Here is a 27500-nt window from a genome sequence, read left to right as displayed (position 1 = left end):
AAGGGTCTTTCCTGGAAAAATTGTATAGGCATAGATAAAAAAATGTCCACCAAAATACCCGTTTGACTTGGAATAATAGGCCGTGAAAAGTAGGATATGCGCCGAAATGGCTGCGATCTGCTGGTCGATGTGAATGCATGATGTATTGTATAAAAAATTCCATCTCACACGGCATAAATAGATTCCTGCGCCTTGAGTCCGAGTCTGGAGATACGCGCGCGATAGAAGACTTCATATATATAATCACGTGACCCATAAACCCATCGCCTGTAATTAGATCATACTATTACCGCTTCAGTTCTGAGACATCCTGCTTGCTGGCGCGCGCGCAGAGAAAAAAATTCCCTCTTTATCTTCGCTTCTGATGCTCATCCTATTGTTGTTGGCACTCGGGTTTGTTTGTTTGTTTGCTTAACACGCCCAGCCGACCACGAAGGGCCATATCAGGGCGGTGCTGCTTTTGACATATAACGTGCGCCACACACAAGACAGAAGTCGCAGCACAGGCTTCATGTCTCACCCAGTCACATTATTCTGACACCTGACCAACCAGTCCTAGCACTAACCCCATAATGCCAGACGCCAGGCGGAGCAGCCACTAGATTGCCAATTTTAAAGTCTTAGGTATGACCCGGCCGGGGTTCGAACCCACGACCTCCCGATCACGGGGCGGACGCCTTACCACGAGGATTTGAACTCGGGTAACAGGGAGCGAAGGGCAGTGCCCCACCTAGTGATCGAGTGCCACAACCCAGACTTTTCCCTTAATATATACATAGGTTTTAAACTCCTGCTTCCGGATTATACAAAACACATTAAAACATGTATTAAACAATGGCGACTGGACGTGAGAGGGAACAATAAAGAGACCAAAAAGCAATGTACTCACGTTAAAATGACGAACACGGAACGAATAACAGCGACGTTTCGACCTAAGGGTCTTCTTCAGGCACAAAAACACAAAAATACACACACAAAAAAGAAGAAGAAAGACGATAGAACAAATGAAGAGAAGAATAACTGACAAAACAACTGCACTGCACAAACCAACAAATGACAAAGACACAACACTTCGAATTAACCTAAAATAAATCTCATAACAAAATAATTGTGATCATTTTTTTTTTTACAGGAATGTATATGTTTCTGTGTTTGTTTTTGTTTTAATACAAAAAAACCCGTGATCAAATAATCAGAACTCTTTCAAAATACTCTGAATAAAATATATTAAATGCAATAACTTTTTTTTTTTTAATTCAAATAAATGTTTTAGTTTGACTGCATTTGAATAGAAACTGAATTCTGATGAAAGCAGTTACTGTAAAGTCATTTGAAGTCACATGATAAAAATCACATGGTTTAGTTGAGCAGACCACAAAGTGCAGAGCTAAAATATGTGTATGAATCTGTGTGAAAATCCAGTCCGTTTGTCCACAGGGATGCTAGGAAGCAGTCAAATGGGGTCGCTCAATCTGCTCAAATCCAGTCAAATGGGGTCGCACGGGCCGACAAATGGGGACGTCCCCGTTTGTCGGAAGCGTCCCCATTTGACTGCTCTCCAGTGACAATCGTCCCCATTTGTCGGTAAAACCACCTACAGCCAGACACACACACACACAAACGCACACACACACACACACACACCCACACCCACACACACGCGCATGCGCGCGCGCATATACACACTCTCGCCTTCACGCACGCACACACAGGCAGGCACACACATCACTGCCTCGTGCAATTTTATAACGTGACAAAAATCGCAGTCGCTGGTAAATTTCCAAAAATCTACCGAAAGATTTTACCGGTTAAAAAATCCGTTTTAGCGTTTTATACTAAGCTTTCATTCCTTCGATATATTGTAGAGTAGCCTAATATGTCTCGCCTGTGTGCAGTACAACAGACAGTTCACTTTCGGTCAGAATTTGGTGTTTGTACCAATTTGTTTTTCACAGTGAGTCGCGTTTTGTCTTGACAGTGTGCAGCTAGTTCTCCGTTCTGCGACAAGCCAGTTTACATAATACAAGCCAGTTTACACAATACAAGCCAGTTTACACAATACAAGCCAGTTTACACAATACAAGCCAGTTTACATAATACAAGCCAGTTTACATAATACAAGCCAGTTTACACAATACAAGCCAGTTTACACAATACAAGCCAGTTTACACAATACAAGCCAGTTTACACAATACAAGCCAGTTTACATAATACAAGCCTGTCGATCTCTGGTACGTGGTGCTGGTATCCCGCAACGATTGTGCAAACAGCTCAGCTGACAACGCGTCGTCGCTCGTCCAAAGCGGGCCTAAGGAGCTCCGCTCACATGTAACTTCAGCAGGACCGACGCCGCACTGCAGATTATCCCAGCCCGCTACACGTTACATGAAAGGAAAACAGGCCAAGTACTGACTCGCTATAATCCCTATTGCAGCATAAATAATAGACAGTGCGTCGTCTGTGCCGCTGAAACTGCGCAGGTCTATTCTGCCCATAACGACAATCATCTTCTCCACTGTCACACACAGTAACTTCCGTGTAACGCGGTGTTAATGGTGTCCAGTGTAGGGGCGCTATGTGCATGACGACACACGCGATACACACACACACAGTAACTTCCGTGTAACGCGGTGTTAATGGTGTCCAGTGTAGGGGCGCTATGTGAGGACACACGCGATACACACACACACAGTAACTTCCGTGTAACGCGGTGTTAATGGTGTCCAGTGTAGGGGCGCTATGTGACGACACACGCGATACACTACACACACGCAGCTCAGACCGGGAACATACTGCTTTACAGGATCAATCAATCAATCAATATGAGGCTTATATCGCGCGTATTCCGTGGGTACAGTTCTAAGCGCAGGGATTTTTTTTAATGCAATTTATATCGCGCACATATTCAAGGCGCAGGGATTTATTTATGCCGTGTGAGATGGAATTTGTTTTACACAATACATCACGCATTCACATCGGCCAGCAGATCGCAGCCATTTCGGCGCATATCCTACTTTTCACGGCCTAATATTCCAAGTCACACGGGTATTTTGGTGGACATTTTTATCTATGCCTATACAATTTTGCCAGGAAAGACCTTTTTGTCAATCGTGGGATCTTTAACGTGCACACCCCAATGTAGTGTACACGAAGTGACCTCGGTTTTTCGTCTTATCCGAAAGACTAGCACTTGAACCCACCACCTAGGTTAGGAAAGGGGGGGAGAAAATTGCTAACGCCCTGACCCAGGGTCGAACTCGCAACCTCTCGCTTCTGAGCGCAAGTGCGTTACCACTCGGCCACCCAGGAGAGGTCTAGATACCTCGTTTCTGTTTTTACGTCTAGTCAAGGTTAAACTAACTGTATTAACTTGAGCACAAGCACTACTGCGCTAAACCTGCTGTCATTTTAAACAATTGACAGCCGGCTGCTCGCTGCAGGGACAGTTTGGACGGATTTATATCTTCTTACAGCGTGTCAGCGCTGTCTAGGCCACCCCCAGTCGGTGATCCGACCGTCTTGGTGAGAAAAAATGCAATGCGTTCAGTTTCATTAGTCGACAGATTGACTGAATGTATTGATTTTGATTTACGCGACTTGTTTTTTGATTAGATGAGCGGCCAATGCAGGGCTCTCAGTCCGATTTAAAGCACAGTCGGTACTCCCGGGAAAATGCGGTATCACGCGACAGACAAATGCATGTAGTAGGCGAACAAGCCGCATAACAGAAAGAAAAAGAAGAAAAAACAACAACAACAACAACAAAAACAACAACAACAACAACAACAACAACAAACGACAGAACAGACTTACCTATGGTGTTCAGGCACACCTCTGAAGATGTTCAGTCCTACACAAAGTTTCTGAGACACAAGTAGTAAGCTGTTTGTCTCGGTGACACAAGTAGCAAGCTGTTTGTCTCGGTGACACAAGTAGCAAGCTGTTTGTCTCGGTGACACAAGTAGCAAGCTGTTTGTCTCGGTGACACAAGTAGCAAGCTGTTTGTCTCGGTGACACAAGTAGTAAGCTGTTTGTCTCGGTGACACAAGTAGCAAGCTGTTTGTCTCGGTGACACAAGTAGCAAGCTGTTTGTCTCGGTGACACAAGTAGCAAGCTGTTTGTCTCGGTGACACAAGTAGCAAGCTGTTTGTCTCGGTGACACAAGTAGCAAGCTGTCTGTCTCGGTGACACAAGTAGTAAGCTGTTTGTCTCGGTGACACAAGTAGTAAGCTGTTTGTCTCGGTGACACAAGTAGCAAGCTGTTTGTCTCGGTGACACAAGTAGTAAGCTGTTTGTCTCGGTGACACAAGTAGTAAGCTGTTTGTCTCGGTGACACAAGTAGCAAGCTGTTTGTCTCGGTGACACAAGTAGCAAGCTGTTTGTCTCGGTGACACAAGTAGTAAGCTGTTTGTCTCGGTGACACAAGTAGTAAGCTGTTTGTCTCGGTGACACAAGTAGTAAGCTGTTTGTCTCGGTGACACAAGTAGCAAGCTGTCTGTCTCGGTGACACAAGTAGCAAGCTGTTTGTCTCGGTGACACAAGTAGCAAGCTGTTTGTCTCGGTGACACAAGTAGCAAGCTGTTTGTCTCGGTGACACAAGTAGCAAGCTGTTTGTCTCGGTGACACAAGTAGCAAGCTGTCTGTCTCGGTGACACAAGTAGCAAGCTGTTTGTCTCGGTGACACAAGTAGTAAGCTGTTTGTCTCGGTGACACAAGTAGCAAGCTGTTTGTCTCGGTGACACAAGTAGCAAGCTGTTTGTCTCGGTGACACAAGTAGTAAGCTGTTTGTCTCGGTGACACAAGTAGCAAGCTGTTTGTCTCGGTGACACAAGTAGCAAGCTGTTTGTCTCGGTGACACAAGTAGCAAGCTGTCTGTCTCGGTGACACAAGTAGCAAGCTGTTTGTCTCGGTGACACAAGTAGCAAGCTGTTTGTCTCGGTGACACAAGTAGTAAGCTGTTTGTCTCGGTGACACAAGTAGTAAGCTGTTTGTCTCGGTGACACAAGTAGCAAGCTGTTTGTCTCGGTGACACAAGTAGCAAGCTGTTTGTCTCGGTGACACAAGTAGTAAGCTGTCTGTCTCGGTGACACAAGTAGCAAGCTGTTTGTCTCGGTGACACAAGTAGCAAGCTGTTTGTCTCGGTGACACAAGTAGTAAGCTGTTTGTCTCGGTGACACAAGTAGCAAGCTGTTTGTCTCGGTGACACAAGTAGCAAGCTGTTTGTCTCGGTGACACAAGTAGCAAGCTGTTTGTCTCGGTGACACAAGTAGTAAGCTGTCTGTCTCGGTGACACAAGTAGCAAGCTGTTTGTCTCGGTGACACAAGTAGTAAGCTGTTTGTCTCGGTGACACAAGTAGCACGCTGTTTGTCTCGGTGACACAAGTAGTAAGCTGTTTGTCTCGGTGACACAAGTAGCAAGCTGTTTGTCTCGGTGACACAAGTAGCACGCTGTTTGTCTCGGTGACACAAGTAGTAAGCTGTTTGTCTCGGTGACACAAGTAGCAAGCTGTTTGTCTCGGTGACACAAGTAGTAAGCTGTTTGTCTCGGTGACACAAGTAGCAAGCTGTTTGTCTCGGTGACACAAGTAGTAAGCTGTTTGTCTCGGTGACACAAGTAGCAAGCTGTTTGTCTCGGTGACACAAGTAGCAAGCTGTTTGTCTCGGTGACACAAGTAGTAAGCTGTCTGTCTCGGTGACACAAGTAGCAAGCTGTCTGTCTCGGTGACACAAGTAGCAAGCTGTCTGTCTCGGTGACACAAGTAGCAAGCTGTTTGTCTCGGTGACACAAGTAGTAAGCTGTTTGTCTCGGTGACACAAGTAGCAAGCTGTCTGTCTCGGTGACACAAGTAGCAAGCTGTTTGTCTCGGTGACACAAGTAGCAAGCTGTTTGTCTCGGTGACACAAGTAGTAAGCTGTTTGTCTCGGTGACACAAGTAGCAAGCTGTTTGTCTCGGTGACACAAGTAGTAAGCTGTTTGTCTCGGTGACACAAGTAGCAAGCTGTTTGTCTCGGTGACACAAGTAGTAAGCTGTTTGTCTCGGTGACACAAGTAGCAAGCTGTTTGTCTCGGTGACACAAGTAGCAAGCTGTTTGTCTCGGTGACACAAGTAGCAAGCTGTTTGTCTCGGTGACACAAGTAGCAAGCTGTTTGTCTCGGTGACACAAGTAGCAAGATGTTTGTCTCGGTGACACAAGTAGCAAGCTGTTTGTCTCGGTGACACAAGTAGCAAGCTGTTTGTCTCGGTGACACAAGTAGCAAGCTGTTTGTCTCGGTGACACAAGTAGCAAGCTGTTTGTCTCGGTGACACAAGTAGCAAGATGTTTGTCTCGGTGACACAAGTAGCAAGCTGTTTGTCTCGGTGACACAAGTAGCAAGCTGTTTGTCTCGGTGACACAAGTAGCAAGCTGTTTGTCTCGGTGACACAAGTAGTAAGCTGTTTGTCTCGGTGACACAAGTAGTAAGCTGTTTGTCTCGGTGACACAAGTAGTAAGCTGTTTGTCTCGGTGACACAAGTAGCAAGCTGTTTGTCTCGGTGACACAAGTAGCAAGCTGTTTGTCTCAGTGCACTGTGATGTGTTTAGCTGTAACGCTACAGTTCACAGTCCTCAACCCAATGCACCAACACGTGTTACTTTGATCTTGTTACAACACTGTGATTGAAAAACAAAGTTATGCAGTGATCAAGCTGTCAGACAGTATGAAGCAAGTTGTACTACAGATCGTTGTACACAAATGGCTGAGACGGAATGCACCACACAACCAACACAAGGTGTGCCCCAACGACGTACAGAAAACCTTCCTGGTTGAAATCAACACGATCCACCTCCTTGTGTAGTGTCGACACAGCGACAGCGACCACGTGACACAGTCTGTACCCGGGGTGCACAGCTCTAAGAATGGAACTGGGGGGGGGTGTTGTATAGTGCGAAAGCACAATAGTGCTAACATGACAACTGAAGTGTTGTAAATAACCTATTAACCGGCACGGTTGGCCTAGTGGTAAGGCGTCCGCCCCGTGATCGGGAGGTCGTGGGTTCGAACCCCGGCCGGGTCATACCTAAGACTTTACAAGTCGCGTAAGGCGAAAATACAACATTTAGTCAAGTAGCTGTCGAACTCACAGAATGAAACTGAACGCAACGCAACGCAGCAAGACCGTATACTCGTAGCATCGTCAGTCCACCGCCCGTGGCAAAGGCAGTGCCAGTGGAATTGACAAGAAGAGCGGGGTATTCGTTGCGCTGAGAAGGATAGCACGCTTTTCTGTACCTCTCTTCGTTTTAACTTTCTGAGCGTGTTTTTAATCCAAACATATCATATCTATATGTTTTTGGAATCAGGAACCGACAAGGAATAAGATGAAAGTGTTTTTAAATTGATTTCGAAAACAAATTTGATAATAATTTTTATATATTTAATTTTCAGAGCTTGTTAATTAATTTTTAAGCCACCAAGCTGAAATGCAATACCGAAGTCCGGGCTTCCTCGAACATTACTTGACCAAAATTTCAACCAATTTGGTTGTAAAATGAGGGCGTGACAGTGCCGCCTCAACTTTCACGAAAAGCCGGATATGACGTCATCAAAGACATTTATCAAAAAACTGAAAAAAACGTCTGGGGATATCATACCCAGGAACTCTCATGTCAAATTTCATAAAGATCGGTCCAGTAGTTTACTCTGAATCGCTCTACACACACACACACACAGACACACACATACAGACATACACCACGACCCTCGTCTCGATTCCCCCCCTCTACGTTAAAACATTTAGTCAAAACTTGACTAAATGTAAAAATTGGCAATCTAGTGGCTGCTCCGCCTGGCGTCCGGCATTATGGGGTTAGTGCTAGGACTGGTTGGTCCGGTGTCAGAGTAATGTGACTGGGTGAGACATGAAGGCTGTGCTGCGACTTCTGTCTTGTGTGTGGCGCACGTTAAATGTCAAAGCAACACCGCCCTGATATGGCCCTTCGTGGTCGGCTGGGCGTTAAGCAAACAAACAAACAAACAAAAAATAACCTATTTCTGTTGATGGGCATTTTTAGACTGAGAAGTAGGCTACCTGTTATTTGACAAGGAAATACATCTGAAAAGAAGTGGAGCTTGTTATTAGAGTTTAATATCTTGAAGCAAGAGGTTATTGTGCATATCAACATTCACAGCCAATGGGTCATTTTATTCGACAACAATCACAAAACATAATTGTACATGACGACCCCCTCCCCACAAATATTCTCATGACGTTTTGTCAAGATGTGACTTACTTGCAGGGAAAGAGGAGGAAAGAAGCCTTAACTCTATTTTCTCCACAAGAAAATTGTGTTGATTAAAATCACCAGGGACCGAAGCTGTGTTAAAACGAAAGGAGAGGTGTAATGTGCGGGTAACGTACCTCATTTAAAACGGGGTTACGTGTATGGCAAGTCGGTTTCGTAAAGGTGGCGAAATCATATAGTAGAGGCATGCTGTCAGCACAGAGCTTCAAGTTGATCAAAGCGTCGCCGGGTAGATCATAGTATCGTACTCCTTTATCAGTACTATAACAAAACAATGGAAGCTCGCACATCCGATTCGCTCCGTTTCAAGCTTTCTAAATCGCTGTCTGTCTCCATTCCCGAACATATAAGGCTCAGACAAAAAAGAGAACAGATTAGGCTTTCACTTCATATATAACTCACACGAAACCTTGTGGCTGTGACTGTTCACTTTCCAGCTTGAAATTCCCTCCCTGTTCCAAAACCCCGCTCACACGAACATTATTAAACCAGTTAGGGTTTTCAGATTTGTGGTTTGTCCAGCCGTTTACAGTAAATGTCTTCAAGAGCCTTGTAAAACAAAGACTGCGAGACCAATATTTGCAATGCTGGAAAAGTGAATCTGCCAACAATAGCGTTTGTTATAATTATTGTTTGTATAAGAATGAGTTTTGCTTAGAAACATATTTGATGTGTTTGACTGGGTCCCTGAGAGAAAAATTATTAAAATTTAGGTTAAGTAATCATAAGTTACCTATTCACCAGGAACGTTTTTTTAATATCCCTAGGGACAAAAGAGTGTGTAAGCCGTGTGGAAGTGGTGAGATAGGAGATGAATTCCACTTTTTGCTTAATTGTCAATATGAGAGTGTGTAAGCTGTGTGGAAGTGGTGAGATAGGAGATGAATTCCACTTGTTGTTTAATTGTCAATAATTATGAGAATGTGTAAGCCGTGTGGAAGTGGTGAGATAGGAGATGAATTCCACTTGTTGTTTAATTGTCAATATGAGAGTGTGTAAGCTGTGTGGAAGTGGTGAGATAGGAGATGAATTCCACTTGTTGTTTAATTGTCAATATGAGAGTGTGTAAGCTGTGTGGAAGTGGTGAGATAGGAGATGAATTCCACTTTTTGTTTAATTGTCAATATGAGAGTCGTGAAAGAAGGAAAGAAGTACAGTGGAAATTATTTTCAACATCATGCAAATGTTATAAAATATAATGCTTTAATGAATGTAAAATCAAAAAATAAGTTGGTTAAGTTGGCTAAGTTTGTTAGTGTTACTATGAGTTAATTTCGCTAGATGATCTACGTGTTTCGTTGTGTTTCGTTGTGGTTCTTACTCTGTTGGTTCTGTCCGTTTGGTTTTTTGTTTAGTTTGTTTTTTCTCGTAATTTTGTGAGGTAGAGCTCTACTTGATGAAGATGTGGTTTCTTTTTGTTAGTGTGTTATGTTTTTCTTGTGGTGTTTAATTAAATACACTGTTTGCTGTGCCTGTGTGCACTCTCATTGTGCGTGTGACTTCATTGTGAGAGAGAGAGAGAGAGAGAGAGAGAGAGAGAGAGAGAGAGAGAGAGAGAGAGAGAGAGAGAGAGAGAGAGAGAGAGAGAGAGAGAGAGAGAGTATGGGACTTAACGTCCTCCCAGGTAACTAGGGACCTATATTGGGACATGATTTTTTATACGACTTAATTGTGTAGTTTTGTTTGCTTAAATGCCGTATGGGCCTAAAGCCGAAATAAAACATTGAAACCTTACCGGTAAGTCAGTTGGAGAAGGGAAGACGGGTGGAAGAGAGGAATTGGGGGTGGAGGGGGAGGGGTGTTGCGTTTGAATGCGCCTGGCTATGTGGGAGAATAAAACACCCCCTCTTGTCCTTCTAACACGACACGGAACACACAGGGGTGGCGTGATCCTCTGCTGTCACCTGAGACTAGTCAGACTTTGTGGGACACTCAACACAGCGCGCTGGTGTCTACAGTGCAAGCCGGATTTGAAAAACCATTATTCGAATTTATATTTAGCAACTGGTTTTCTGTTCTCTCCCTCTCTCTTCCTCCCTTTTTTTAGTTGAATTAAAAAAAGTACATCCAAAAACAAAGAGACTGCCAATGTTACAACATTCACAATCAAAACAAAGAGACTGCCAATGTTACAACATTCACAATCAAAACACAGAGACTGCCAATGTTACAACATTCACAATCATAACACAGAGACTGCCAATGTTACAACATTCACAATCATAACACAGAGACTGCCAATGTTACAACATTCACAATCATAACACAGAGACTGCCAATGTTACAACATTCACAATCAAAACACAGAGACTGCCAATGTTACAACATTCACAATCATAACACAGAGACTGTGTGTGTGTGTGTGTGTGTGTGTGTGTGGGTGGGTGCGTGCGTGCGCGCATGCGTTTGTACGTGCGTGCATGTGTTTGTCTGTGAGTGTATCGTATATGCATTTTACAACATGCATACATTTTTATCTTTTTATTTACAAAGTAGGGGAAGGCTGCCGAATAGGGACCACTGCCTAATACGGACCACCTCATGTTCTGACAAACTAACGGTGCTAGAGCGCTCGAAACAATTTTACTCGTTGTATTCAGCCTCTGTGGATAACTTGCACATGTCAAAACAGTTGCATATGTCAAAACAGTTGCACAAACACAAACCTCAAAACAGTTAGGCTTTTTCTCTTTTTTGCTAACTTTTGGCAGGGTCCACTCTGAATTTGACGCCTAAAACAGACTCGTTTCTGTCCATAGCAAAAGCTGTTATCACACAAAACACGTTATATATATGACAACTAAGACTGCATTTGTTACATTTTAGCAGTGTTCACCCGGAGTTTCCACTGCAAACAAAAAATAATAGCAAAATCTCAAAGTACGTGTGTGTTGCCTAATAGGGACCTCCTTCAACAAATAGAAGAAAATAAAACCTAAATGCTATTTTCATTCATTCAACTCGCCCTCGAGATTAAACAAAATAAAAATTCAATTGTCTTTTTTTCGTGGAAGATGACAATTTCATTTATATTCACTCTGTTTTTGATAAGCTTCTTTAGTTTCCTGTTGTGCTTCAAATAATGTTCTCATCAACCCGAAATAGATCAATCTAAAGCATATTTGAATTAGTCTGACTTGTACACTAAGTTGTATCATGCTATTTTGAAGTATAAGGCGCTTTTGACAGTGATCCATGAAGGCCGCTTCACTGGTCCATGCGCCTAATATGGACCAGTTGTGAGTTTTTCTTTATTCATTTTTTGCTGATTGTCTATCGAAGCCGATTCACTCTAATTAGGCACAACGGTTAACCTAAGAGAGAAGGACTCAGAAACACAAAATGAAACTTCTTCACAAGAAAAGAAGCTAGCAATCAGCAAGACAAAAAGTGGTCCATATTAGGCAACCTTCCCCTACATAAGCCTGTAAGATCTTTACCTTGTATTCCAAGTCAACAACCAAACAGATACACCTCCATAATGATCTTCAGATATATCGATTATCGCAGCAAAACAAAGACAAAATACTCAAATCACCATATTAGCTTTTTAGTTAGGATTGGGGTTTGTAATTATGACAATACAGGAACACAATACACTTAGCGTGTTAGTGCTCCTTTGTTCAAATTGTCAGGAATTTCTTTGTTGGGATGGAACTACGCTGTTGTGTTGGAGTCTGCTGTGTGTGTCCGGGGTCTAAACTCCCATCCACACACTCGGCTACACACTCATGTTACACACTCAGCCTGTACACACTGTAACTTACACAGGGGTTCTGGGAAGTATGTCTCGCACTCAGACGAATCACACTTCAGCATAAAAAGTAAAACTTAACAAAATGTCACTATTGAACCTTCTTCTTCTTCAGCGTTCCAGAATTGTCTGGTTAGGTGTGAGCTCGTCTGCCCATTTGGGTTCCCCACACTATACTCTGAGCAGAGTAAGCTTCACTCCGCTTTCGTTGAGTAGGCATGCTGAGTATTTTCGTGTTTCCATAAGGCCAAAAAAAAAAATTGTCTGTTTAGGGTAACATGACCAAAAAAAGTAGGGTCGGTAGGTAGGTAAATTTTTTTTTTTTTTTTTTTTTTTGTGTGTGTTGTAAATGCTATGTTGGCTGAACATTCACTTCTTATATTTGATGAATATATGTTTCAAAACTAACGTATAAATAAAACAGAGAGAAAGGGAGAGAAAGAAACGCCAAATGTCTCTTTTTAGCATTTTTACCTCTTTTTTTTTCTTTTTTTTTTGAAATCAAAAAAAAGTTTTTGGGTCGGCGCCAAATCGATAGGGTCGGTCGGGTTACCCTAAACAGACAAATTTTTTTTTTTGGCCTAACCCACCGAACTCCGACATTAGTACAGCGCACCTACGATTGCTGCTTACTTGATGCTCACAATAATGACCATAGATTTGATTTTAATTGTATTACACTCCTCAGTGGCTCTAGTTTATGCTGTAAAAAGTCCCAAGGAATCTTCGGATAGATAGTATTGTTTTCTTGCCTGTTTTGTTGGGCCTACGTCTCGGTGAGCGGACGCTCTTGTGCGGCGGAGATCGGAATGCGGTCGCATAGTTTTACTGCAACGCGCGTGCAGCCGGGAGTTGAGTATTTTTATCCTCCGTCCCATAACACCATTTCTGGCAAACAATAGGGCTTTGTTTCCACTTCTTTCACACTGTGAAGATATCTAACACCATGTATGGGCTAAACAACACGTTTGGCGATTGATTGCTGTATAGATCTAGTTGATTAGCTCAGTGTAGTGATTTGATTTGACTAGACGACTCCAAAACAAAGATGGCTGCCGAATCTTCGAGCAGCACATTTGTTGAGTCATCGACGAACAAAACAGAGGTAAGTGAGCACATTTTACGATTAATAGTGCATTACAGTAACAATTGAAGCAAAGTAGGTAGAAAAACTAACATGCATACGCCGTAAGAAGTTTTCCGTGCTTCGTACTGTACTGTTCAAAGTGATTCTGAAACTGAAAGTGAAAGACGAACACAGCACACTCATGTGTACACGCTTTCTCGCCCTGTTACAGACACCCATCTAAATTAATATCTAAGAAATGGTATGGTATGGTATATATTTATAGTCACGGCAGAGTTCTCTGCGTGAAATTCGGGCTGCTCTTCCCAGTGATAGCGCGTCGCCATAGTACGGTGTCACGATTTCATCTTTCGCCTGTGTACATATTTCCCCCTCGATATATACTCAAGACTGAAATGTTGTTTCCTAGTAAAATTAAGAAGTGAAATTATGTATGGACGAAAGGCATGTCAGTTTCTTGCATTTGAAGAAAATTGGTGGTGAAATTTAATAGATTTCATCCCCAAAATCGATTTCTTCGAAAACGTGTACCGAGTGGTTACGTCCCTTGAGTAAGAAGGGAAACATTGTGGGATGAATCAAATTTCTAAGTTAAATAAAACAAATTGGTTGGACAAATTTGGCCCCATGAATGTAAGGTACACAATGTCGCTCATCAGTACTATCGAAGGGTGGTTTTTTGTTCAGTGTAGAGTTTATACTAGATCAACGAGGCCGAGAATCGAAATACAGATCAACACGGCGAAAGATGAAAACGTCACACCGGCACCACCCCCTTTTTTTTCCCTGTGTGCATTGTGTATTTGTTTACCTATTAGGTTGGGTTTTCTACAGAATTTTGCCAGGGACAATTTTCTTGTTGCCGTGGGTTCTTTTACGTGCGCTGAATGCGTGTTGCACACGGGACCTCGGTTTATCGTCTCATCCGAAAGACTAGCACCCAGACCACACCACATCTGGTCTAGTGGATGGGGGAAAGGTATAGGCTCCAAACAAGATTCGAACCCATGACCCCTCAATTTCTAGCTGGGTGCATTACCACTAGACCACTATGCCACCACTTTCAGGGAATGGAGTCAGCACAAATGTTAACTCCGGGAAAATATCCCCCTAGGCAGATTCGAACTCTCGTCGTCAGATTACAAATCCTGCGCACTACTGACTGAGCCCCCCCCCCCCCCCCCCCCCTGTATGTAAATATAACTGTGTATATTTAAAATCTGAGTAACAGGCGCTCAGTTTCGACTCATCTATTCGTCAAGCGTCCAGCATACTGCTGATCATTATTGATTTCATTTTTCCCCTTGTTGCAGAACATTCCGTTGAACCTGGACTGTGCGATCTGTGAACAAGCGACAAAACCAGGGGATCATGTGAAATTGACTGAAAAGGGCTGCTCTGGGATAAACTCTGCTAGCATAGAACGAGGGGACAACCTCCAGGTCAAAGCAGGACAGCTGGTTCACGCAAAATGCCGCAAGGACTACACTCATCACAATTCCATTGCAGCATTGAAACGGAGTGTGAGAGAAGGGAACCCCTCCCCAGTTAAGAAGAGGAGAAGCCTCCGGTCTCATCATAATTTCGACTTCAAGGCTCAGTGTCTCTTCTGCTGCCAAAGCACAGAGCCTTTGAGGAACAGAAAAGTTGAGAAACTAATTCCAGTAAGAACAGACTGTTTTCAGGAATCTATTGTGAAAGTGTGTGGGGTGAGGGGGGATGATGACAAATGGGCCAATGAAGTCAACAGTCGCTTGGCATTTGCGTCTGACTGTTGTGCCTATGATGTAGTCTACCACAACGTGTGCAGCACTAATTTTCGAAAAGGATCTGGAATTCCTCAGTCTTTCTCTGATGAAGCAAAGGGGAAGAAGCCAAACGGTCGTCCTGAAAACCCAGTGATAAATCGTGCTTTTCAATATGTTGTCAAGGTTCTGGAATTTGGAGATTATGAACAGGTAACACTTCCAGACCTGGTCTCCGTGATGCAGCAATCCCTTGATCAAGTTCATTCTTCTTCTGTTTCATGTCAAGTCAGACATGAAGGATGTGTTCTTCTCCTCAAGCAGGGCAAGTACAACAAGACTTTGGGACATCAGATCAACGCAGAGCCGCCTTGGCCCCAATGTGTGCAAGAATATCTTATTTGCGCATGCATTTAGTGGCTGTGACACAACTTCTTGGCCTTTCAGTGTCGGAAAATGTGTCCCAGTGAAGAAACTGCAAAAAAAGAACAAACCGTTTGAAAATAGTGCCAAGGTTTTCCTGCAGACTAATTCGGATCACCAGATGATTGCAGAGACAGGAGAGAAACTGTTAGTCGACATCTACAAAGGAAATGATGGTGACACTCTTGACAAGCTTCGGCTGGTAAAGTACCACGAGAAAGTGTTCACCGGCTCTAAGCAAGTTCAGCCAAAAGTCCTGCCTCCTACTTCAGCTGCAGCCACAGGGTCTTTTACCAGGTTCAGGAGTGGGCTTGTTTGGGTACCAGTCTGGAGCTCATGCCTGAAGAATGGGGGTTTCAGCTTCAGCGGGGACAGCTGCTTCCTGTTCACACTGACATTCCTCCAGCCCCTGAGGAGTTAATGAACATCATCAGATGTGGTTGCACTACTGACTGTTCCTCACAACGCTGTAGTTGCCGGAAGGTCGGCCTTAGCTGCACAACTGTCTGTGGACAGTGCCGTGGAATAAGTTGCCTCAATTTGATGCTTCCCATGGATGAAGAGGAGGATGAGACTAATATTTGAGGTAGGAGTCACTAGGACTGTAGAAATAGAGTCAGATAGGTATCTAGGTTGAATTATGCATCATGTAAGGGATTTTCTTTGTTATGATGCTTTTCGTCATCAGGTATGATCACCGTTACCGCGGGAAATAAAGTTCTTACTGAATATTTCATCAGCATTTGACCGGAAATGGATTTTAGCTTAATATTCTTGTTATTCAGCTCAAGCCCTTTCATTTGATATGCAGCATGATAGGGTTCTCATTTTTTTCCAAGAAATTGCTAATTTCTTTTTTTTTTTTTTTTTTTAAATATCGAAAAAGCCCGAAAAAAATTAATTGTTCCAGTTTCTCACCGGGACTTTTCATATGTGTTTTTTCTTGGTTGGTACTATGTATTGTGATATAAATCAATTCTATGGTCATTATTGTGAGGTGAAATCATAAATGGCCTGGACTACATGGATTACAGGATCTTTTCCGTGCGCACTTGTCTTGTGCTTGCGTGTACACTAGCAGGTCGGCACACAAGTTGACCTGGGAGATCGGAAAAATCTCCACTCTTAACCCACCAGACGGCAGCGACCGGGATTCGAACTCGCGACCTAACGACTAGGAGGCCGACGCCTTACCACCACGCCACTGCGCCCGTCACTATTGAACCAAAAACTAAATCATGAATAAATCAATCAAACAGAAATGACACACAATGACACACACTTACTCTCGCATCTCACTCGGCAGAACCTATACCGTTCCGACGTTCGTCTTCGAGCAAGTCCACTCAGCACAGGCACACGATTGTCCAACAATCACAATCATCCTCCTGAATGGCAGGCACAGTACACAGTAAGCTCGTCTCGGGCGCGATGGCTTAGTGGTAAGATGCCGGCCTCCAAAGCGGAAGGTCGTTGGTTCGAATCCTGGCCGCACCTGGTGGGTTAAGGGTGGAGATTTTTCCGATCTCCCAGGTCAACTTATGTGCAGACCTGCTAGTGCCTTATCCCCCTTCGTGTGTACACGCAAGCACATGACCAAGTGCGCACGGAAAAGATTCTGTAATCCATGTCAGAGTTCAGTGGGTTATAAAAACGCAAAAACACCCAGCATTCTACCTCCAAAAGCGGCGTATGGCTGCCTAAATGGCGAGTTAAAAACGGTCATACACGTAAATATGCACTCGTTCAAAAACACGAGTGTGCGAGGGAGTTTCAGCTCACGAACGCAGAAGAAGAAGAAGAAACTCGTCCCAGGAGCTGCACAGTTCAGTTGTGGGGTTGAATATGTCCCCTTACACAAGAAACGCATTAGAATGAGTGTCGTAGCATTCGAGGTGCTGTATTGCGTTATTTTTTTAAGACGTTATCAAATCTTTCAGACAGACATATTGTCTTTCGTTCTGCTGTGTAATGCGTGTTAGCTCCTTGCTGCATGACATCAATATGAGGTAGCTATAAACCATAGTTTTTAATCATTCCTGAATCCATTTACTTTATTTAAGAAAATTATGGTTCTCGTATTGAAAAAACCTAAAAACATTCTTCTCAAAATTTAGACTGCAGAGTATGAGGCTAGTGATGTTGGCAGGAAGGGGATGTGGTATATTTTCTCAGGGTTAGATATCTGAATGGATTGGTACAGCTGACATTAGGATCAATTTTAATGGGACATGAATGTTCTCTGGAACATAATTATGTGAAGATGTAACGTAACAGCTTTTTATTTCTTCTTTTTTTTTGGGGGGGGGGTGGGTGGGGAGGGGTGGGGGGTGGGGGAGGGGTCATATATAGTGGAGTCCTTCGACCTAACAACAATCTGAGAAAATCAAGTGGTAAAAAAGAGGGAGCCTTAAAAATGGGAGTGAACTTTCAGAGATTATGAATAGAGGATCTGTGAAAACAGGGTCTTGAAAGGGTGGATGGTCTAGTCAGGGTGGATGGTCTAGTCAGGGTGGATGGTCTAGTCAGGGTGGATGGCCTAGTCAGGGTGGATGGTCTAGTCAGGGTGGATGGTCTAGTCAGGGTGGATGGTCTGGTCAGGGTGGATGGTCTAGTCAGGGGGGATGGCCTAGTCAGGGTGGATGGCCTAGTCAGGGTGGATAGTCTAGTCAGGGTGGATGGTCTAGTCAGGGTGGATGGTCTAGTCAGGGTGGATGGTCTAGTCAGGGGGGGGGGGTGTCTTAAAAGTAGGTAATACTTTATCGGGGAGGTTGGTTAGGGGAGAGGGGGAGAGGGGGGGCAAGAAGTGTTCTATCGGGTGGGTATAGTAACCGGACATGACGAAGGCGAGTCGTAGTAGCATTTGCTTTTTTTGTTCTTTGTATGTGTTTTCTTGTAGAATTGTTTTGTGATCTTTTGTTTTGAGGTTGTCTGTTTGTTTTTCATTGACCTGCTGGATAAAATGGCAGTTATCTCCCTTCTGGATGGAGGGAATTTCAAGTTGGTAATTTACTGCATACTGTGTAGTCTTCAACAGATTTTAACCTAATTATGTAGAACGTGTGTATTGTTTTATATTAAAAATGTGTAACGCGGCCACACACCACACACACACACATCACACACTCACACACATACACACATACACACACATCACACACACACACACACACACCACACACACACACATACACACACACCACACACACACACACACCACACACACATACACACACACACACATCACACACACACACATCACACACACACACACACACACACACCACACACACACACACACACACACACACACACACACACACACACACACACACTAATTAAGACAGATAGAAGAGCAAAAACAATTTTATTCAAACATGTTGTGAGTGATTTTCAGTGTTGTTGTTGACAAATGCCTTTTTTTGCATTCTACTTTACAAGCACACAGTAATATGAGTTATTTCTAATATGCTGACTGTTAGCAAATGATAACAAGACATGTCGAGAAAAAAGATATCAAAATGAGCCTTTAGGCGAATTTTGATAGCGTTTTCGAGACATGTCTTGTTATCATTTGCTAACAGTCAGCATATTAGTAATAACGGCTTTATTATCCGTGCGTGGTAACAAACATAATACCCGAAGCGACCCTGCAAGTAAAGTGTCGCCATTTTGGCTTGGTTGGTTACAAGGTAAACAGAGCAAACAAAACAAACATCCAGCACACTTTCAGCTTTCAAGTAATCTTTCCCAAAAAGTTTAATTCACAACGTGTCCCTTCTTTTCTGTGCATAGTATCATAAAAACACTCAACAACAACAAAAAACCAGAACACAGACTCGAAAATGCTAACAAACAGAAAGTCCGAAATTGGAACGGACAGTTCTCGGAAGAGCCATCTCAAATGTTGCACATTTGTGTTGCGCATGCGCAGTTGAATGCGGTTAAATGTCGGTGGAATAGCCTTGACCCACAAGTCAGCAGCGAATGTGATAAACGGGTTATCTCCCCTGAAAAGCGAAGCAAGCTTCGAAGATGGCGACGATGGAAAAGAGAACTGTGAGCGAACTGCGAAAGGTGTGTGTGGGTGTGTGTGTGTGATGTATGTCAGTGTGTGTGTATATGCGCGTGCTGTGTGTGATGTGTGTCAGTGTGTGTGTATGCGCGTGCTGTGTGTGTGTGTGGCTGTGCTTGCGTGAGCTTGTGTGTGTGTGTGTGTGTGAGAGAGAGAGAGAGAGAGCGATAGTGAGAGTAGGGTATGGTTGTTGGTGAAAGTTGAGTTGGACGCTGGGGTATCCTTGGCATTCGATGTCAGTAATCCCACACGTTTTGGGCTTATTTTTGTGGGCCACAAACGCGAAATGTGCCTCACAAATTTTTGGGCTTATTTTTGTGGGGCACATTTTGGTTTTGTGGGCCACAAACTGTATTTGTGGAGCATAAAATAAGGGGCACAAATTAAGCTTCATAAAAAATAAGGACAAATATTTGTGGGGCTTAAACAGTGTTTTTGGCCAAAAAAATGTTTTGGGCTCTTTTTTTTCCTCCTTATTTTGGACGTTGAGCGTGGTTTTCAGACCTACTGCGTTTCGGTTTTTAGTTAATGGCGGTCGAAGGCGATCTGTTTGGACAGAATCTCCAATGGCAATGGTGTTTGCTAATGCGAGAGAATTGGGACGGGCGAACCTTTGCATATTAACCAGAGGTAAGTTTCCATGTTTCGTTTCATAACTGAGAGTGGGTTTATGGTAGTATGTGTTGCAACAGGTGTCATTTCGACTCACTCGAGTCACTGTCAGTGTCACTGTCAGTCCACAGGCGCAAGGTATCGTTCACTGAACCAACACGTAGTTGCCCTGTACAGGGATTTTCTCATTAATTTGAAGAAGAAGATTACCACTACCACGTTTTTGCAACCTCTTTTCAAGGTGCATGATCATAATATTTTATAAATTCTTTTTGTTTTTAAAGATTGAGTCTAACTTGAAATACTCAAATAGGTAACCTTCTGATGATTGATCGGCCGTTCCCAATTATTTTACTTGCAGGTTGGCATCAATCAGAAGAGAGCTAGAGCTAGTATGTTCAACTTCAAGGTCTCCTCTCAGCTGAAAAAGCCAACCGATTGCTGCATGATCTTGAGGCTGTCACTGACAGAAGTAAAATATTTGATGCCACTGCCGCAAATCAGGTAAGAGTAAGGCGAAGAGGTTTTATTATGTACAACTGTCAGTGTTATGATGTACAGTGTGTTTTTTCCTTCCCCTCCCTTACATTCTCAAGTTCTGGTCAGAATAACTCATATGGAGGTGTGTGTGACTGTGAGCAAGACTGGAAGAGTGTTTTCATTTTATTTTTATAATTCATGTTCAGGGATAATAATAAAATTATAATGAACACCTAAGAGTCCAAACCACAGAACTGCTCGAACCTCTTAGCTTTATTTCACCAGTAAGATGATCATGCAGTTCCTCCAGTATTAGAATCATTTTTAATACTAGAAGCGCATGACTTTCAGTGTGTACCTTTAAGTTTAATAAAGTACAATGTATTGCTGTAAACAGTCACTCACTCACTCACTGTCAGGATATATCTCATTCTCAGTGAAACTGTGTGTCAAGTTCTATTATTTTTTCCTTTGTGCTCTACACACATGCATACATACACATGTTATGTAATATGCATGTATATATATATCTATATATATATACGACTAGTGTCTGTGTGTCTGTGTGTGTGTGTGTGTGTGTATCTGTCTGTGCGCGATGCACGGCCAAAGTTCTCGATGGATCTGCTTCAAATTTGGTGGGCATATTCAAGTAGACCCGGGACACGACACAACCTGGTCGATATTTCAACACGTGCTCTCAGCGCGCAGCGCGGAACCGATTTTGGTTCCACCTCAGCTATTTTGGTTCCACCTCAGCTTACCCGGGCCCCCATACCGACACACCATAGCCGCTACACCACATCACAACGCCAAAGTTCTCGGTGGATCTTTTTCAAATTTGGACACCGTATTCAGCTACACCCCGGACACAATATCATCGATGAGATATTTCAACACGTGCTCTCAGCGCGCAGCGCTGAACTCATTTTCGTTTTTGGGTTCATTTCACCATTATAAGTAACTCTTCCTTATCTTCTCCAGTGTTTGGCGTTTATCTCCCTTCCTTCGTGTGGCTTTCCCGTTCAGTTGTAAGTTACTACACTGCGCTGTCCACTGCGCTGAGCGTCTTCGGATATTCCCGGCGTTCTGTTACTGTTACCTATTTTTAGAAGGTCAACGCAGTGTACAGAACGTAAATTGGACCCGTAAATTATCCTCACTGTAAAAGTGCAAAGGTCGAATCAATTTATAGCCACGCGAAAAATACACTGTCATCTATCTCTCTATAGATACGGCTTCTCTGTGTTTGTGTGTGTGTGTGTGTAAGTGTGTGTGTCTCTATGTAATCAACACCTGTGCATTCTTCAGTTCTGTTTGTGATGTGGTCTGGCGGCTTTTGTGTAATTTTATGTACTGGCCTTCCTTTGAGAAGCCATAACTTGCTCAGTCCTGTTTGAGTGGAGTTCGCCTCCAAAGGTGATTAACACGGTTACATTCGTCGACAAGGATGGGACTCGATATGGTCAGGAATGGCATTATGGCCACTGAATCATTTTCGTGCTGTTCCCATTCCACGAATCTGGGAGGGACCTAAGCTTGGCGGGTCCATAGTTCGGACGGCTCTAAGTACTTCTTCCCGGCGAAGCCGGCTACCCGGCGAAGCGGGTATTCATTCTAGTATTATATATATGCACACATCAACTTGTCTACATTGTATGTCTGTCACTCTATCAGTCTATGTGAACAGATTCAGTTCACTGATTCAGTCAAAACTTCACTAAATGTAAAAGGACTTATAAAATTTTATATTCTAGAAAGATATCAATGCCACTGTCCACAGTATCATAAGAATCAAGCGTTAATGTTGGTTTGGTCGTCTGTTGTCGTTTTTTGTTGTTGTTGTTTTATGGGGGAGGGTGCAGTGTGTAAATTCATCTGGTTCTGTGGACAGTGTGTTTGTTGTTCCTCCACATAGCTAAATATCATACTGCATGTAGCTCCTAGTACTACTTGTCCTGTCAACTAACTGTTTTAAATTTGTTGCTCAGAGGAATGTTACTTCAGCCAATATTATATATTACAGGTTGGCATCGATCCGGCACAGTGGAAGAAGCAGATTGATTCCTTCATGATCGGGAGGCTGTCAAGACTCAAATGGGAAATATTTCATGCTAATGGCAATTCAGGTAAGAGTTCTGCTACATGATCATATTGTGTTTTATCCTCCCTCTCAGTCTCAAGTTCTGGTTACATTCTGACTGTTGGTGTGTGTTTGTGTGTGAGAACCGAAGTGTGTTTGTGTGTGTGTGTGTGTGTGTGTGTGTGTGTGTGTGTGTGTGTGTGTGTGTGTGTGTGTGTGTGTTTGATTTTCCCTGGCCAGTCAGGAGAGCTGCCAGACATTAATAGTAATAATACCTGCAGATTTTTCTAGCCCTGCAGATTAATGTTACAGACCTTTGCTTTGCTTTTTGAATTTGATAGCAAGCGCTGACAGGGAATGTGTCTTCTATATATTTCATATTAAAAAGTAGGCATTGGAACTTGTCTATCAGGGAATTAGAATGTTTACGCTCTTGGCATTTATGTGGGTTTAGTGTGTGTGTGTGTGTCAGTTACAAACACAATTTACTCCTTACTCATACTTAAAACTTGTTCTTGTCATTGTGTTTGAATTTAAGATCAGTTCCTTTGTCATTCATTTGTCAGTAGGGACAGAAGATGACGAAGACCTGGCCAGTGAATGTGGATGAAAAGCAGTGCTATCCAGGTCCAGCTGTGATCGATGGGGAAACTACAGCAACAGCGGCAGTAAATGTCCACTCAGTATTGGTTGTACTGAGCTTTACAACTTGTTGCTATTGTAAATTTGTGTCAATGTTTTAAAGGCCCACTACGCCTCATTTAAAAAGTTGTCCTCACCTTTAACATGGGATAAGACCATCCCTCCACTTGGTCACAGACCAAAAATCAACACTTTGACTGCTTTCTGTAGTGAGGTAGATGTTTTGGTGGTTGCGGTGAATTTATTTTTTCTTTCGAAGAAGCTGTACCTGAATGTATTCTTTAAAAAGATACCACTCTGAATAGAGAGCCTTGAGGCAGTTCATTTTTGGTATGCAACTATTAGTGCCCGTATGGTCTTATTTCATTTAAAAGCCTCGGGGATGTCGTCAGGCGTCCGACATAGACGGATTGAAAGGCTCAGATGTCTGATTCACATAGCCGCATGGCGGTCAGATGTGATCATGTCCTATCGTTTTGAACTGAGCGCTGTCATTGTCCTATAAGAACTCTATTCCTTCGGACAGCGCACTATTCTATATTTTTCTCTCAAGATACACATTTTCAAAAAGCGACCGAGCACTCTCGCGTATTTGTGCACTGAAGTTGTGCAGTGCGGATCTTGTGTTTTCGGGAATTCCAAACCGTTTGTGATATGGGCTGTTTGGGCACACCTGTCTGCAGCACATTAAAGTTAGGAGTACGGGAGACAACTCCAACTGACCATAAGTCTTGCATCTGCTTTTGGTTTCAGTTCAAGACATTTTGACGAAGCGCATTGAATTATGCCACCGAAATAAAACTAAGGCCTGTCCACTTACAAAAATTGCTCGGTCAAAGTACAGTAAATAATGTGCGGCAGTAAAATTGAATTTGGAGAATACATGGAATAACCTGGTTTTCTGGGAAGTGACATAAAAATAAATAGAACAATTGTGAATACTTCTTCTTCTTCTTCTGTGTTTGTGGGCTGAAACTCCCACGTACACTCATGTTTTTGTACGAGTGGATTTTTACCTGTATGACTGTTTTTACCCCGCCATTTAGGCAGCCATACGCCGCTTTCGGAGGATTGTGAATACTGATCGACATAGAGTGCCGTTGCTATGGAAACAGTCGTTACATTGGATTTCTAGGAAACAGTTTAACAGCGACATAATACATCAGAAATTCCTAATATTTGGCACAAAGATGCACATGTATCATATCAACAATCATATAGAACGATTTTTTTACAACAGACTACAGTTGAATTTTAATATCTTTTGTCATAAGAATGAACGAATTTCTCACTGCATATTCATTACAATACCCCCCGCGGGTTAGGGGGAGTCCCATATTGGTTGGGACGAGAAAGAATTTACCTGATGCTACCCAGCATGATGTAAGAGGCGACTAACGGTTCTGTTTCTCCTTTTACCCTTGTTAAGTGTTTCTTGTATAGAATATAGTCAATGTTTGTAAAGATTTTAGTCAAGCAGTATGTAAGAAATGTTAAGTTTTTTGTACTGGAAACTTGCATTCTCCCAGTAAGGTCATATATTGTACTACGTTGCAAGCCCCTGGAGCAATTTTTTGATTGGTGCTTTTGTGAACAAGAAACAATTAACAAGTGGCTCTATCCCATCTCCCCCCTTTCCCCTATCCCATCTCCCCCTTTTCCCCGTCGCGATATAACCTTGAATGGTTGAAAACAACGTTAAACACCAAATAAAGAAAGAAAGATTCATTACAATAATTAATTTAAATTCAACTGTAGTTGTTTAAAAAAACAAACACGTTCTATATGATTGTAGATATAATACATGTGTATCCTTGTGCCAAATATTATGAATTTCTGATGTATGATGTTGCTGTAAAGCCGTTTTCTAGAAATCCCATTTGACGCTGTAAATGCCAGTTTTCATCGCAACAGCCGTCAATATCCATCCACAATGTTTTCATTCATTTTAATAAGTCACTTCAATAACTACCCAGAAAACTAAGTTATTCCTTGACTGTATTCTTCAAGTTTAAGTTTGGTAATTTTACTGCCGCACATTGCCTTAAATCATAAATAAAGGGTTCCAGTAACATACCTTTCTTCTTTATTGATTATGAACTTTGGAAGATTAGATGTTGGATCTGTTTTTAAAAAATATTTCCTTGATGTGTTGTACTAAGATCAACCGTCTGCTTGGACATATACTAAAGATCCACTACCTGGCTGCTGTCTGCGGAAAATCGATTAATTCATAGAAAAATATGCCTTTCAGGGAAGCAGCTAGCCGGTTGACTGTACATGTGTTTGTGTAGAGGTGTTCTTATTGCATGTTCAAGCCAGGACAGATGGTGACCTGAAACATTTACACATTACATATGTATGCAGGACTGCTACTTTTAAGCTTAGGTGCAAGTGACGAAGTGTGATGATATATTTGTTTGACTGATTATGGGCATTAAAATAAAACTGCAAAAAGAATACTTACACTTGAGATCTGATTTTGTGTGTGTGTGTGTGTGCGCATGAGGGTGTGTGTGGGCAATTTGACATACTTGCAGAAGAAACAAACAGAGGTAACTGATAAACTGCATTTATTAACACAAAGATGTAAACAAAGTGAGTTCACACATTTCACAAAAGTAAAACAAGGCAGTCTCGCATGCATTCACAATATTTAGTACTCGACTCGCATGAATGGCCAAAGATTAGAGGCTGAGAATGCAAGTTCTAATTTGGCACATTTGTACATGTAGCTGCATCCGCTAGACATATATATATCCATCTTACAATAAAAAAAACTACCGTAGTGGTTAGGACATCTGGCTGAAAATCTAGGTCCTAGGTTCGAATCTCTACAGAGGCATTTAATTTTTCCCCTTGGTTGAAATAAAAAATGCTCAATCCAGAGAGAGCAACCGTAAAGTTACCAGGGTAAAAGTAAAGCGTTGAATGCAGCTATGAAGGTCATGCCAGCAGTGTGGGTCAAGATTCAGGCCGCCTTCTATGCACAGAATTCGGTGTAGGATTCTCAGCTCTATCTTTACAAACACATAATCCCCAATAGTCATACAGTGGAACCCCCCTTTTAAGACCCCCTCCATTTTAAGACCTTGTTTTCTCAGACTTTCTGTTCATAACCTCTGTAAATTTTAAATTTTACCTCCATTTTAAGACCCCCTCCTTTTTAAGACCTGATTTTCTCAGATTTTTGGAGGTCTTAAAAGGGGGGTTCCACTGTAGCTGTAAGACATAATTTTGTTTAAAACTCTTATACCTTTTGGGGGAAATAAATTAATAAGAAAAGACATCACCACACTAAGAAGTCGGGGTGCTGACTTTAGCTATGTGACCAAGTGGAAGGATTTTCTTATCCCATGCAAAAAGCCTGATGAAGGTCTGACACAGTGAGGTGAAGTGTTTTAATGAGGCAGAGCAGGCCTTTAAAAAATAAGTTCACCACATCCAAGTGAAAGACACAATCTTGGCAAACTGTATTACAAAAACAACATTTCAGCACAACATAAGAATGAATTGAACCATCCAGGATGCACCAGAACGACCCAAAAACAGAATCAATGAAAATCTTAAACAAGATAAAGTACTGACTAGGATTCAAAGGAAGAAAAATTCATGGGTTAACACATTTCATGTGCATAATGCAGTTAAAAGATCTAAATTCTAATATTGCAAACAAAGTCTATACATGAACACGCATTGACCGAAACATACACACACATCTCCCAAAGCTAAGCCTGTGTGTAAAATACTGCCTGTGAACAACTTAACTTAAAGCACTCAAACAACATAAAAGTCTAAGATAATATCACTTTATGTAGTAAAAACAAACAAACCGCTGTTTGCTGTAAGAAAATATCTGCATACCAAACACTACCTGTATTTAGTTGAATTGACAACTTACATTTATAAGTCAAAATGTACCCTTTGATCCACATCGCACCACACATTATTAGTGTAGAATGTTATTGTTAATGTGTTACATGTTCATTTCACCACAGAGGCAACAGAAAACCTCTGTAAGTGTCAGCATATTCAGATGGACTATATTAAAGCAGTTCTGGTAGCTCCGTCAGCACAGAATGGACTGAATCTGATCATCATCCTCAGCAAAGCCAGGCACTACTCTGCAAGCTGCCTGCACATCATATCTCGGCACCTCACTTCCTGGAAAATACAGAAAATGTATTACTGAGCACATCCAGACTTTGCTGTGCACTGATGGGGATATGTTTTGGGTATCGAGAAGAGGGTGTGGGGTGCGGGAAGGTAGGTAGGAGGTAATACTTGTTCTTCACAAGATCAGTGGGATGGAGAAT

General features: G+C 42.5%; 1 protein-coding gene and 3 long non-coding RNA genes across 4 annotated transcripts in view; 2 read left to right on the top strand and 2 right to left on the bottom strand.

The window, feature by feature from the left end:
- LOC138974869 (uncharacterized) overlaps nt 1–27500 on the bottom strand; it is a 108273-nt gene that overhangs the window by 44494 nt on the left and 36279 nt on the right. The gene's annotated exons all lie outside the window — the stretch shown is intronic.
- Nucleotides 1–27500, top strand: part of LOC138974889 (uncharacterized) — an 80623-nt gene that overhangs the window by 44013 nt on the left and 9110 nt on the right. The gene's annotated exons all lie outside the window — the stretch shown is intronic.
- Nucleotides 19596–25644, top strand: LOC138974880 (uncharacterized). Its single transcript, XR_011458422.1, has 4 exons — nt 19596–19997; nt 20341–20483; nt 22486–22588; nt 23109–25644. It is a non-coding gene; the product is annotated as an uncharacterized lncRNA (long non-coding RNA).
- Nucleotides 25741–27500, bottom strand: part of LOC138974882 (uncharacterized) — a 7221-nt gene continuing 5461 nt past the window's right edge. The window contains exon 3 of the long non-coding RNA XR_011458425.1: nt 25741–27348. This is a non-coding gene — a long non-coding RNA (uncharacterized lncRNA). The remainder of the gene's footprint in view (nt 27349–27500) is intronic.

This window comes from Littorina saxatilis, linkage group LG8 (assembly GCF_037325665.1).
Source record: "Littorina saxatilis isolate snail1 linkage group LG8, US_GU_Lsax_2.0, whole genome shotgun sequence".
Classification (NCBI taxonomy): domain Eukaryota; kingdom Metazoa; phylum Mollusca; class Gastropoda; order Littorinimorpha; family Littorinidae; genus Littorina; species Littorina saxatilis.
This window is presented reverse-complemented; position numbering and strand designations above follow the sequence as displayed.